General features: G+C 42.9%; 1 protein-coding gene across 6 annotated transcripts in view; it reads left to right on the forward strand.

Moving 5' to 3' along the window:
• The window catches only part of LOC119651713 (protein sickie), a 467977-nt gene that overhangs the window by 205553 nt on the left and 248259 nt on the right, over window positions 1-14165 (forward strand). For 2 of the 6 annotated variants that reach the window (XM_038055431.1, XM_038055433.1), the window contains exon 1: window positions 7731-8324. The exons of the other annotated variants lie outside the window; for them this stretch is intronic. The gene's annotated coding sequence lies outside the window, so the exon portion shown is untranslated. Of the gene's footprint in view, window positions 1-7730; window positions 8325-14165 lie in introns of those variants that run through there. 6 annotated transcript variants of the gene reach the window in all.

A 14165-nucleotide genomic window follows, 5' to 3' on the forward strand; every position in this document is an offset into this window, starting at 1 on the left:
GTTTGTTCTATCGTAGGTTCGCTGAAAAGACTAAACAAGTCGGGACACCAGAAGCTAGACGCTTCAGGTATGAAAGGTTTTGTGTATTTCTTTTATAAAGGGATCTGAGGGTGCATTTGTCCCATTAGCATGTATAATAGCATATATTATGTGGAAATATCCACTTTAAAGTGATATTGACATTCGTAGTCTTGGATTTGCAGAGGAGCGACAGTTTTGACCTAGTATAACTTTGTTAGTAATGCTGCGATTTTCATCAAGTTTGGCAGGATTATGCTCTATGCTGTAGCCTACATTGCTGCAAAATTTTGTGATTCTAGGGTGAACTTAAGGGGAGTTTTCCTGTCAATTACTAAAAATTATAGTATTGTACTATTATTAACTTTATTTGAATAGGTATCGGTCTGGAGAGTATTTCGGAGCCTAGGCACCATATAGTGGCAGCCCCCTGTTTTTTTCCAGATTTTTCGGTTAAGTAGTTTCTGAAAATGGGTTCTTTAAAAAAATTGTCACTTTCAACCCCCCGCACTCCCCACCTTTGTCAAAACTAAGACCGGCTTCGAAAAGTACTAGTTAAGACCTTTAATTTGATACCCCACATGACTATATTTGATGAAAAAAAAAATTACAACACCCCTTTTGCATGTATGGGGACCCCCCCCCCCCCCTAAATTCGACGTAAAACGATGTAACTCACTATATGCGTGAACGTTCACAGTTCCCACTTTTCTATCAAATTTGGTGCCAATCGCTACAACCGTCTCCGAGAAAAATGCGTGTGCCGGACAGACAGACAGTAAACCGATTTTAATAAGGTTTTGTGTTTACACAAAACCTTAAAAATGTACCGGCTCCTGCAATTTCTCACTAAATAAATCAGATTTGCCAGGAATTCTAGCGACTGCTATCCGAAATGTAGCAGGAATCTACGACTCCTTGAGCCGGCGCAACTACCTGGTCGATAAAGGCACTGGAGTCTCGGTTCTTCTCGTTTCCCAGCATAACAATTTACTACTGCCATCATTGAAACTCGCGGCAGCTAATTCTTCGTCGATCCGCACTCGTGGCTACAGGCAGGTAGACTTGAGTTTGAGGTCCCTCATTGACCTCACAACTTCCCTTATGTCATCAGGAAAATCACATCCTGCTCACCCAGCACTCTTTCCATCATTTTTGAAGACGTTTCCAACGCACGTATATGCGCACTTCTTCAAAAATACCGCAACAATACTCTGAGTCCGTTAAGCATAATGTTCAGCACCACATCAACACTACTGGCTCTCCATTTTTCTCCAAGGTGCGCCCATTACCACCGCAGAAGCTCGTAGTTGCACGGAAATAGTTCGAAGAGCTTCTTAAGCAAGGTATTTGCAGACCTTCAGATAGTTGTTGGTCTTCGCCAATTCACATGGTCCCTTAATCCAATGGCGAATGGAGACCTTGTGGTGATTACGGACGCGTGAATGCTCAGACCATTTCAGACCGCTATCCCATACATCCCATATCCCATCCAAGACTTTGCGCACAACCTCACTAACTGCCGTGTTTTCTCAACCTTGGACTTAGTCAAAGCATACCATCAGATTCCTGTAGCTTCCGAAGATATTCCGAAAATGGCGATATGCACATCTTTTGGACTCTTCGATTGCACTAGGATGATTTTTGGACTGTGAAAACCTTTCAAAGGTTCATCATCATCATTCATATACTGTAAAACCTCCACTTCTGTTTCATATATTTGGATGATGTTCTGGTCGAGCCTTGATCCGAGTCCGAGCATTTTTCGCACCTAGAGTGTGTTATTCAACGTCTCCTTGAGGCCAATCTAGTAGTCAACGTCAAAAAGTGCCAATTTCTATAATCGCAGGAAAGATTCCTCGGCCTCCTGATTACCCCTAAAAGCATTCAACTGGATCCAGTCAAGGTGGAAGCGATTTCGAGCTTCCCGCTTCCGAAAACTGTTAAAGATCTGAGAATATTTTTGGGCATGTTAAACTTCTATCGTCGTGTTTTGACCAAGCCGCCCACCATCAATTGATCCTTAACGCCTTCTTGTCTGGGCCCAAAACCAAAGACTCCCGTCTCCGGAGTCTGTCCAGGCACTTAAGACCACCACGCAACATCTGGTGGATGCTACACTACTAGCATTCACTCAGCACGATGCACACCAAGTCGTATTCCTCGATGCCTCAGATATTACCGTAGGTGCTGCTCTTCGCCAAAAAGTGAATCAAATCTGGTAGCCGCTGAGCTTCTCCAAACAACTCAATCCCGCTCAACGGAACTACGGCACCTATGATCGTGAGTTACTGAGATACGTGAGCCGCATATCTCGCGATTAAAAACTTCTGGTATTCCTTTGAAGGCAAGCCATTGTTCACGGACTATAAGCCACTCACTTTTGCTTTGAAACAAAAGCCTGACAAAGCGTCCCCTCGCCAATTTCGACACTTGAACTTTATCAGCCAGTTAACTTCCGACATTCAACCCGTGTCTGGAAAAGATAACGTGGTTGCTGACGTCAAGATCCCTGCCACCGTCGATTTTCTGGCAATCGCCAAGTATATTCCGGCCGATTTCCAAAAGGAAGTATTTCATACCGTTCACTATCTGGCGCACCCTGGGATCCAGACAAGGGGCTCCAAACAGCCAATCGCAAAGAATTTGCTACAAGTCCCGTGGAGCTGGTATACGAGGAGAACCTAAGACTCCCCAGGGACCCCCTTTTCGAAATCAGGTCGGCACTCTACGCTTCCGGACTGTTGCGTCTGCTCAAGGACGCAATGTCAAAACTGAAGCCGCCACCACCGGCCAACTACGCGAAAGCCGTGACTGACGTGTCCAGGGATCTCGAATCCTGTACGCACGTCCTTATTAGGACGGACGCTCCTCGGAAGCCACTGCACCCACCTTATGAGGGTCTCTTTGATGTCCTCTAGCGAGCCCGACATTATTATAGCCTCAACTTCGGAGCTCAACCGAACGTCCCTGCTCCCTTCTTGGCTAATTCGTCTGCTGCCTCGTTGCTTTCCAAGCCAGCATAGGCCGGACCCCAGCGTATCCAGACCTGGTTTGGCAAGCCGAGTGTATTCAGTCTCTCAAGATATTCCTATACCAGTTCCCCTAGTTCTCCTTCTCCTGGTTGGACCTAAGTGCCTTGATCGCTGCCAGTGAGACTAGCAATGTTCTGCCCCTTGTAGTTCTTCTGGAGATTAAAGGGGGCACATCTGTCTATGGCGTATATTTCCGCATGGAATATCGGCTCCATGTACATTTTCCTTGGGCCAATGACACCGGCACCCGCTCCCTCTGCTGTGAGGGATCCGTCAGTGTTCCAAGTAATCAGTTATTCGTTTAAGCCGTATGTCCCAGCCACGCTCTCCTAGTTTGCCTTGTTACTCCAACGTCTTTGGAGTCTTTGGAGTTTGTATAATTCCCTAATCATTGGCCTTACTATTGCAGCATATAACCAAAGTAGTATCGTCGGGCTGCAACCCCATTTTTCCTGCTATGGACCTACAACTCATCGGAGCCCTCGTGGCTTTCCGACATGTGTCTTCCTGAGTATATTTTGGTTTAGCGTAATTCCCAAATATTTGACCTCTGTTTCTCGTTTCACCTGTGCGATGTGTTGTCAAATGCTCCGTCGATATCCAAAAACGCACACAGGGTTATTTCTTTTGTTTCTATGGCATCCCGTAGTATATTTGTCAGCGGATATAGAGCAGTTTCAGTTGACCGTACTGCACGATAAGCGTGTTGACAGTGATGTGGGGAATGACGCTTTAGAAAGTTAGTTCTAATATAGTTGTCTATAACCTTCTCCACCGTTTGAGAGCTTAGGGCTTACAGCCACAAGCATTCTTTAACCGAGAAACTAGACTAGGTTAGTATGCCCACTTGATCGAATAAAATGGGTATTTAACTCATTCCATGACTTCAAGTCTGCGGGCCTAAATGTCATTATTTTCTGGTCTAGTAATAGAGGAAAAGGATGCCCTGGGTTGACCGTACATACCTAGCACACGCTTATATTCCAATTATGTGGTGTGATGTGAAAGTGATATTTATCCTCATCATCTTCATCATCTACGGCACAACAGCCGGTATCCGGTTTGCCTTAGTAAGGAACTCCAGACATCCAGTTTTGCGCCGAGATCGACCAATTTATTATCCTTAAAAGCTGTCTAGCATCATGGTCTACACCTTTGCTCCATCTAAGGCAGGGTCTCCCGCCTCTTATTTTCTTTAATATAGATATTGCCCGGAAAGTCTATTTCCGAAATGGGTCATCCTCACCCAAAGGGATTAGGTACGCGTCCATCGTCCCCAGGTTTTCGAGGAATACATGACGACTGGAAAAATTATTGTCTTATATAGTAACAGCTTTGACCTTATAGTGGGACGCTTGATGCGGAACAGTTTTTGTTAGCTGAAATAGGCTTTATTGGCTACAAAAAATCTCAATCCGTGGAAATCCACCTACACGAACACAAGACCGATCAGTTTCACTTCCTTTCTACTAAAAGGACTGGAAAGACTAGTAGATCGGTTCATAAAAGATACACACACATACATACCACTTCACTGTGGACAACATGCTTATCAGGAAGCAGCCCACGTTAGGCGATTTTTGACCTTTTAAGACAGTAGTCAATCTGCTAGTAATCAGTTGGATTCTTTCCATGCTGGATTGGAAAAAGATGCACATACTGGTTAGACGGAAGTCTATGGAGCAGGACATCTTAGAAACTGCCCGCAGGAAGGAATTCTCTCTCTTCTGCTCTAGCTCCTGTCAATAGGCATCTTGCTATAACTCCTGGAACAAAGTCTTTGAATAAGCATTCGCGTGGTAATTACCATCAAATTTGTGGACACCGTATGTGACCGCTTGATTGCAACTCTGTAGTTAATATATAGTTGGTGTTTCCGGAACGGACTTACGGTGAACATTAGAAGTACTGGACTAATTACGCTCATTGGGAATATTAGGTAGTCCAGCTACACGCGATCCATATTATGAGGGTTGAAAATCCAGTTGGAACAAACAGTCAAGTATTTAGGAGCACACCTCGACTCCAATTCAACGTAGAAGCATGATATCCAGAAATGTCAGAAATCCTGCAGATAACACTGGTGTTGCGAAACTGCGAAAGGTAAGACTTGGAGACTTTCATTACAGCGAATTTATTGGATGTACACATCCATAATAAAGCCCATTTTGATGTAGACATGCATCATTTGATGGTATATAATTAGGTATGCCGAAAGCAGGAAGCTGCTGGGGTAGATCTAAAGGCTGGTTGCCCGAGAATTACTGGAGAAATGAATCCTGCGCGAACTGCGCCACCCGACTTTTTCCTAAATCTACCTTCCAATCATTTGGAAGCGAAACGGAAAGCGGTAGGTATATCTGTTAGACTTGATACTATTGGTGCGTGAAGAGGCGGTTAATCATAGGAGCACGCATCTATCTGAAAATCCCTTAGCAAACATCAAGTACATTTGATAAGTGCCGATAATATGGTTTAGTAATTACGAGAAGGGAAGAGGAATCTTTCGGGATTACAGACTTAGTAATTTTCACCGAAAGGACGGACGGAAGACGAATCGGGCTCACAGGTTTGAACTTGATTATAGAACTGGACCGACCTCTCGACAAATTGAAACGACCATATTTCAGGTGGCTCTATTTGATCTATGCCATTTGCGAGGTCATATCATTCGAAACTATTCCGACAGTCAAGTAACTTTATCAGCACTAAATAGTAAACCAGTTGGTTGCGACCAGTTGGTACTGAATCTTGGTCAACTAAACGAAATTTTCCTGAAGTGGGTGCCAGAGCACTGGAACATTGCTGGTAATGGGAAGGTTGACAGACGTCAAAGGCATGGATCCACACTGATGGGACCAGAGGTAGCCTTTGAAGAATGAATTTCTGCCAACAGGCACCTTTGTTGTCCTTTGAAAGATTAACTAAACTCTGATAAGACTTTTAATAGGACACTTCTTCTACTGCATATGAAAAATGGGGGTGATGGGTCTCTGCTATATGTAACCAGTGATGTAACCTGGAAGAGGGCGAGAGGGCCCTACGCATCCACTTGATGACGAACCGGACCACTTGGGAAGCGAATTACTTGTGGTCCACGCACTCCTCTTTTTGGGTTAAACACCCAAGTTCGAAAATAGAAAATCTTGACTGACGGTTTCGTCCAGGGCAGAGGCAACTCATCAGACGCTGCCTCACCTCTGCTCTGGAAGCAGCGTGACCGAAAACGGCGACAGGTGGTAATCACTCCATTTATATATGACCACAAACACGACATGAGTGCATCCTCAACAAAAAAAAAATCATATCGGCGTGGTGCAGGTTTGAATTTAGGACGCATTTCACTTCAATATATAATAATTCGCACTCATATCGTGTTTGTGATTACATATAAATGGAGCGATTACCACCTGCCGCCACTTTCGGTCACGCTGCTCCCAGGGCAGAGGTGAGGCAGCGTCCGATGAGTTGCCTCTGCCCTGGACGAAACCGTCAATCAAGAATTTTTCTTTTTGGCTATTATTATTATTATTCTGTTAAGGACAAGTCGTACTGCGTCCTTAAGGAATTGTGGTTATAGTGTACCTATTAACTATAGTATCTCAAGCAAACCTATATCCGTTGGGAATTTTGGTATATTCCCTACTTCCAAATTTTTGAACTTTGCATCTGGTATTAAGTGTTCTCCCAGATGCCTCAACCTACTTTGTACAAGTGCCGGACACTATCTCAGAACCTGCAGACAGTGTCCGTAGATATCTCTAACTTCCCTAGCTGATAGTTAAGTCGGCAGTCACCAGTGAGAATTTCCACTATAATTCGGAGGTTTCTCTTGGTGATGTTTAAGTAGTCCTTTGTGCGCTTGGATTCGTATTCTCAATGAACACCCTGGACTGCTCCACTCTTGGGAGACCCGCCCGGTATATATCCCTTAGCGGTTCCTCTTCATTTTTTTTAATGTCATAGCCATGAACCTGTTTCCGATTTCACAGGAGGGTTCTGACTTGTGTAAATGCTGCCCCTTCTTGGCTAGTTCGTCCTGACTGTTGGTCATTGTATCCAGATATTAGCCTCGTTTGTTTACTGAGGTGTCTAAGTGTTCTTTACTTAATGAATAAAACAACAAAACTAGTTGAGATTCACAAGAAATGTTTTTGGAAAAAAAAAATAAAAAACAGGGAACACACCTTTGTCTCAAAATCAAGAGCCTTTTCCCATCAAGTTCTGGAGAGGTTAAGCATAGCTCTCTACATGGGGATGTTTGCAACAAGGTCTACTTTTTTGGCTACAAATAGAATTCTCTTTAAATATCTTACCTTTTTCGAACAGAAGCATTTCAAAATAAACTACCCACGATTTTGCTTCCCCTGCAAAAATACACACATCCTAATTCGTTCACCTCATATAATCCACAAACTCCATGGTATCAGCATCATTCATCTCAATTCTCAAACGAGATGAAAGTGGTCCATCCACGCTGTGCCGGTGCTACCCTCTGCCGAACACCCCCGCCTGAGTAGCAAATCCTCAACTGGCCAGCTCCAATATTGTTGCCGGTAGCACGCTTTCAATGCACTCAAGTTGGGTCGGAGGCGGCATGGTGAGGTCGCCGTGGCCTTTCCATACTTCCATCACAAGAACGGTGCAGCACGGCATCAGTTGAACGCCAGCCGAAGAAGTGAGAGTGTCGCGATACGCGTTCTACGGCTAGGGAGCACGCGTCGCAGCACGCAAGTTACGTGCGTGTAATGGACGGGGTGAAGAAAGGATGAAGGTCGTGTTGAATGTAGTGATGCTCAGGTGTCCTTACGCGGATTTGGAAACCCTATGTGGTCCCGATTGCAAGAAGTGTTAAGAAAAGTCCATTGTCTCGATTCGGAAACAGTGTCCTTTCACGGCGCAGTGTACATGCATAAAGGACATCGACCCCTGCTCCGTGAGTTTGTTTCCCATTGAGAAAAGTACAATCCTGTTTTCAGGATGCGTCCCCGTTTTGTGAGTGAAGTGGCAAGTGTTCAGTCGTGAAGTGAAAGGAACTGAACAAACGGAAACGCTTGGGTAACAGTAACGTTTGTGCAGCATCGTAAAGAGGATCATCAGGAGCGGCGGTCGTAACTCAGCCGGGGGTTCATAGACCCCTGCTCCTCGGCCGACAACCGCTCCTTGTCGGGGACCTTGCCACCCAGCCAGCGAGGCGAGATGGAGCTCCAACTCTGTTTACTCAACGATTTACAACGACACGCCACTTTGCCGGTCGCACTTATGAAAAATGTAAAAGAAAATTAAAGACCCAAATGCAAGAATAGATGTAGAAACCGTAAAATCGTGTATCTTCAGTATGATTTCGAATAATTTATTTAAGCAATTTGCTGGCCTGGGAGGCCCTGCTAGCGCACAATAACAATGAACAACCGAACAAGCTTTTAGATTTTATGAAGAGAGGAGGTCGTGCCTTTGTACGGAACCCGGGCCTGATGCCACTCGTTAATGCCATGGAAATTTATTCGTACTCGATTTGTTGAGCATCTCAACTCTAATTTAGAGTATTTGGAGCGTTTAGAATGGAGTGGCACCGAGTGGAGTAGGTAAAGTGGCGAAAGACCCAATGACTTGAGAACGGGTAGAATGGGTACATGGCTCCGAACACTTTAAGACGATTTAAAGATTAGAAAGTAGTGCCGGCTCGGGGAGACCAGTTTTGCACTAGAGTTTCCAGGCTAAGTGGCAACTTGAGATAGTGAAAACAAGAATAGATGCTGGTCCGACCGCTTCAGAACTTTCAGTTTTTGTTTTGCGCCATGCTTTTAATGGGTGAATGATTCGGCATTCATTAGAAGCAGGTTCAATCGTTGACCGATAACTTTCAAGTGGGAAAACTTCTCGGGGCTCATAATAACTACGGGGTGCTTCAGAATTAGGTGTTATCTAAGATTTCTATCTTTACTTGAGTATTCTTCATTTCGCTTGAGAAACTTCTCTAATAACGAAAGAAATTAGGTTTGGTAGCAACAATAGTAATGGCAGTAAGTTAGGTTTTGTTCAAAAAGATGACTAGAAAGTTAAGAAAGGCGATAATTTCATTTTAGTGAAAAGTCACATCAAACCCCATTATTTACCTTTTTCTAGGGCTCTTCAAATATTCTTTAACCTTAAATAAAGATCGTATCGGATGCTACTTCATAAAGATCTTAATGAAGGATCCATGAAGTCCACATAACTTGCCTTCTAAGGAAAATTTCTTCACTCTAAAATCTTCATACCAGAAAGTAAGCATAACTACTGGAACCTTACAACTTCCCCCTTATTTAGGAATACTGAACAACACTTCAAAATATATTCTGAAAAGAATTTGGACCATATTGTATTAATTATCCTCCACATGAGCGGATAAATATCCTTTTGAAACTCCGATTGCAGAAATGTTTCTCGTTCAGGCAGAGTTAAGATACGAAGATCTACTGATAAAGTTAGGTCCACTTAAGTCACGGGACTTGAAAAAAGCAAATAGCTTTGTCGAATGCAGTCCCTTCAATCATGGTCGGCAATATAGGTACATATTACAATGAAAGGACTTTAGATTTATTGCCATTGAATACTCATTTCCGATAAGTGAGGTAAGCAAAGGATTCAAGTTATGAGAAAATTCGTCAAATCCAAACATTCAAAGGATGGGGGTTTCCTTGGATGAATGCTGTAGTTACTACACAATTCTTACCTTAACCACTTAACTTGAAGTATTTCAAAATTAATTGCCAACAATGTAGTGGAAGAACAAGGAAGGCCGCATTAGAAAGGAGGGAGGGGGGGGGGGGGGGGGTTGTTTTGATATTTACTTCAAACTCTGCATTGTCTTATTCATAGAGAACATTAGAAAGATAAAAATCTTCCAGAAAAAGACACAATTATTTTCTCAGAGAGGAGTGTGCAGAAGTTCATATTTCTTCCAGAAGTCACACGAACCGTTTTCCGATTCAATTGGCAGCGATAGGTGGGTCACTGAATCCATATGGGTGAGGGTGATGAAATATCTATGGTAGAAAAAATAAGTCGGGAAACCGAAAGCTAAGCGCTTCAGGTATGAAATGTTTTGTGTATTCCCTATATAATGATTTTTGAGTCGGCATTTGTACCTAGCTCTATTTAGTTTGTCAGAGCATTCATTTTAGTATGATACTGACGTTCAAAGTCTTAGAATCTAAAAAATTTACACAAAAATGGCATCTTTGACCTATTATAACTCTGCTAGTAATAGTGCGATTTCCACCAAACTTAATAAAATTATGCTATATAGTATAGCCTACTGCGAAATTGGATGATTCCAGGATAAACTTAAAGGAGGTTTCCAGTCAATTTTCAAAAAATATACTTATAATAAATAATAAGCAAAAATACTATTCTTAGCCTTCTTTAAACAAGTATCAGTGTGGACAGTATTTTGAGGTCGGGATACCATGTGCATGGACCACCATATTTCTTTTTGGGTGAGAAAATATACACCCAACTTTTGCATGTATCTTACTCACTGAATGGAGTGAGATTCATAGGTCCCACCTTTCTAGCAAATTTCATATCAAAAGGAGTAATTGTTTCTGATATATAAGGTGTGACAGATAAACAGACGGACAGACAAATAAACAGATAATAAACCGATTTTAATAAGGTTGTGTTTTATAAAAACCCTAAAAAATATGGTAGACCCTGCCTTAAATGGAGCAGTGTTCTAGGCCAGGACACTACGTAATTGCTAGGAATATTCAATTGGTGGCGCAAAACTGGGATGTCAAGAGTTTTTTGTTACACACGCCTGGACCTAACACCAGTTATTGTGGCCGCGGCGATGGTTGCAATGGTTCCACCTTTTATTAGAGGGGCTTAGAAAGATGCACTCTCCGACGCAAAAATTGAAAAACAAGTCATTTATTTTCACAGCTAGTGTCTGGATCTTTGAGTAGGCTTCATCTTATGGATTAAGATGGTCTAGTAGTCCTGGAGAAGAAGTAATGACTTGTTGTAAAGTACTAGAGGCCGCAGGACTGCCATTACGATATGATCAACTGCCTCTTTTATTGTTGTTCTTTACCATGGCTCTTCTTTCCACGACGTAACAATAATTAAAATTAAAAATTCGAATCCTTTTCGTTTTGGTTTAGCAGCAATGTTTCTTCTTTGTAAATATGCTTCTTTGGGGGATAGGGGGTAATTGAGCCCTCCACCTAAAACGGATAGTTATATTTCGCCTCTTCAGTACGTTTCTTGAAAATCTTGAGTGTTTGTTACCTTCGTCCTTGTTAAAAAGTTCTTCTTTCTGGGTTTTATAAATTTGCATACTTTCGGTAACGTCTGATTGTTTTTGCAAGGGGAGAGGGAAGGGAGCGATCTTATGTGTTTCGTTAGTTCTACGTCTTCCTTAGAAATGGAAGGGTTCGCGATGACAATGTGTTCCCTTACCCTCGATCTGAAATCGGCCGATCCTCTTTTTCCTGCTAATTCTGCCTCTTTCAGGCGCTCTCCGGGATATGTTTCCACTTCCCCTCTTGTGCGCCTGATGTGTACTTTATTGCAACGGGCGTAAGAAATTTCGTATATTCCACATTTGACCGATTGGTTGATCTCGGAAGAGTTTTGAGCCATCCGTCATCCGAAGTTTTTGGGGATATAGGCTGTATATTTTGTGTATTGATGATAATAATACCGGAAAATAAAATTTATTGAAGACATCGATATAAAACTTATAAATAGTTTCCTTAAATATCAGTGCATTTTTGCTGGCGAGTTTTCCATTCTGCGTACGTTCCTTAGAATTCAGCAACTGAAGTGTCCTTCAGAGCATGCGTGTAAGTCCTTTTAATAGTCTCCAAATTCCTGTGGGGGCATCCTTTCGAGGTTGGTTTTCACTTTTGGGAAGAGGAAGAAGTCTGCTGAGACAACGTCGGGGCTGTAAGGAAGCTGGAGATCATTCCAATGCTTTTTCTTGTCAGATGATGGGCAACCACGAAGCAGGTTTGAGATTGTCGTGATAGAGCTTCTAATTGGAAGCAATTGCTGGTCGCACTCGATTGACCCGTTACTTCAATCTTTTTAACACTTCCATCTCGAAGGTACCATCGATTGTCTGTCTCTCCGGCACGAATTCCGAATAGACTCCATCCTTATTGTAAAAAAAACAATCAGAATTCTTGTGATTTTGGACTCTGACATGCGAGCCTTCTTTTGACGTGGCAATTGCGGAGTGTACTATTGGCTGCTTTGCCGTTTTGTTTCAGGGTCGTAATGGGTTTCATCTCCCGTAGTGGCTTCAATGCACCCCAAAAGATATTTTGAAACGGCCTCACGGGTTTGTTGGCGCAAATCTGCCTCATCCCAAGATCCTTTCCGATGATTTTTTGCGTAACCATTTTACCGATTCCTAGGTTATTTGCGTTCCTATGAACATTTAAACGCATATCTGTCTTCCACAAATCTCTGTCGTCTTCAGTTGAGAGGATTGGCTGGAAGAATTTGTTCTCCACGCTGTTCTGACCTTCTTTAAACCTTGTTGTGCCACCTAAAAATTTGAGTTTGTGCTAAGCTTTGACTACCGGACTCTTTCCGAATCATTCACCTTCTCCTTCTTTTTCTTCAGCCTTTTTCTCGTTCACAAGCGGGGTCGGCTCGTCGTGATCGGTTTTGCCATTTGGCTCTATCGAATGCCTGATCTGGGTGCAATCTTGAGGCTTTTAAATCCCCATCCAGCATATCAAGCCACCGTTGTTTCGGCCTGCCTTTTGGTCGTTTACCATCGACTTCGATGTTCAGACCAATCTTGGAAAGTGAATTCTCGTTAGCACGAAATTCATGACTATACCATCGAAGACGCCTCTCTCGCAACTTTTCCACGATCGGTGCAACCCCATAACGATCGCGAATATCCTCATTTCCGATGTGATCAAAACGTGTGACGCCACTTGTCCAACGTAACATCTTCGTCTCCATTACCGCAAGACGCCGTTCATTGTCTTTTATAGTTGGCCAACACTCAGAGCCATAGAAAGGGACAGGACGGACGACATTCCGGTAAATTTTAGATTTGAGAAGGTCGTTGATACGTAGATCGCAAAGGAATATTTCCCAAACCGAGCACAAAACTTGACTGCTTGACGCTATTAAATGCTTGGCTGCATTTTGAACTTGCACGTCCACTCTGCAGATGATCACGCCTCAACTAAAGCCAGCAGACTACTGCCAAATAGCGCACTCTCAAGGTTAATCCCCGCACTACCAATTTCAATCGGCACGAGTTCTCTATGACATACTATCGCATGATGACAGAAATACGCATTTTGTATGTAGACCACTTTCACGATTTGTTTCTCCGGTGACAGATGCGCCCAGCTCGCAGTCTCCATCACTGTCTCATCTGACGCTCAGAAGCAATATATTGTAAGTCCAAGAATTTCTAATGTCGTGGCAGTCTCCGTGGTTTCGTAACAGAAGGTCGCAATTCAAATCTCATTAACAGCAAACAGATTTGTATTCTGACTGGATTTCAGATATCAGTCGACGTTGTAAATGAGTACCTGTATCAAATGAGGGTAATGATTTCGACTTAGCACAATGCTGAATGCATTATCTCCTAGTGGATCTTAAATGATGTTCTAATACTCTTCAAAGCTTAGATCTTAATAGTATTCTTGTTCAATCGATTATGTTAAAAGCATCCCAAAAAGAAGGGTCCGTGGACCAAGAAAAGTGGCAGAAAAATTCCCCCGAAATCAGTAGGAGTAGGCTCAGGACCCCACCCACTCTTTTAAGAGAAATTATACCAGGGTGTCTCGCAATGAGGTATTATTTCCCCGGCTAGGATAGGACTCTGTACACTGACTGCTGAAAAGTACTTATACTTTGTCCTTTTTATTTTCGGTGGACGGTCCATCTACCCTCTAGTCTCTTCTGTTGTTGCCAGTTGTTCCATTAACGATGCTTCTGTAAAATGCTCAAATGCCCTTAACAAAGTTTTTGGATTTCTCCACTTTGCCGCTCTAATAGCATTACTGTGTATTACCACTACATTTTAGTGATTTTCTTCGTTAAAGGCTTTGCTGGCTAGTTCAAAAGCCACTTCGCTGGCATCAA

Source organism: Hermetia illucens, chromosome 3 (genome assembly GCF_905115235.1).
Source record: "Hermetia illucens chromosome 3, iHerIll2.2.curated.20191125, whole genome shotgun sequence".
NCBI classification, from domain to species: domain Eukaryota; kingdom Metazoa; phylum Arthropoda; class Insecta; order Diptera; family Stratiomyidae; genus Hermetia; species Hermetia illucens.